Below are 868 nucleotides of genomic sequence, written 5' to 3'. Positions count from 1 at the left end.
ATGTAATTAACATTTTGCAATGCAACAAATGGCACTGATTACGTATTTGTTTATATGTTCAGATGTGCTAACAAAACTAACGGGGTTCCATTTAAAAAACGTAGGTTTGTGTTAAAAAACATACTTCAGTGCATTTTTTTTGTGGTTTGTATTAACCAATTACACTAGCCCCTCTCCTCACGTTCGGTCTGTGGAATCGATTCGTCAGTATTTGATGTGGTTTACGAAATATATCCAGCGGTAATGTTAGGTGATTCACCCTGTATATATATATCAAATTTTTTGGCAAACCACCAGTCTCACACGTTCGACATTTTTTTTTCAACCTTGTCTCAACATCCTACGTTTCATATGAAAAAATAATGTACCCACATTGTATTATAAAATCTTAAGTAATATTTAGGATCATTATTGTTGATGTATCGTGTATTTCTGGCTCCTGAAATGGCAAATGACTCTCAAAACATTATATCACCCACAGAAATGCCACCAATTGTACACTTTGCCAGCACTGATACATTTTGAAGTAATACATATAACGGGTATGTATGTATTAAGCCGGGGACCTAGAAACGACGGAGATGCTTCGTCCCACCGCAGCCCTCAGTGCTTCACAACCCAACAAGAGGCCACAGCAGTCCACCCACCTCACCGCCGCCCCCACCAAACCCAGGATTACCGTGCGGTTCGGCCCCCAGTGCAGCCTCACACCAGACAATTATAGCTCCAAATGTGTGCATGGTAGTGTAAGTATGGACCCTTATGGAAGTGAATATCAGAAAAATCTATGACTAACTGTAGTGAATATTCATAATATATACTATTCCCTCGTACAACACTAATAAAGCTGTTTCACCATAAGTTCAAC

The sequence above is a fragment of the Schistocerca americana genome, chromosome 9 (genome assembly GCF_021461395.2).
Source record: "Schistocerca americana isolate TAMUIC-IGC-003095 chromosome 9, iqSchAmer2.1, whole genome shotgun sequence".
Taxonomy (NCBI): domain Eukaryota; kingdom Metazoa; phylum Arthropoda; class Insecta; order Orthoptera; family Acrididae; genus Schistocerca; species Schistocerca americana.
The sequence above is the reverse complement of the archived record's forward strand: the minus strand, read 5'-3'. Positions refer to the sequence as shown.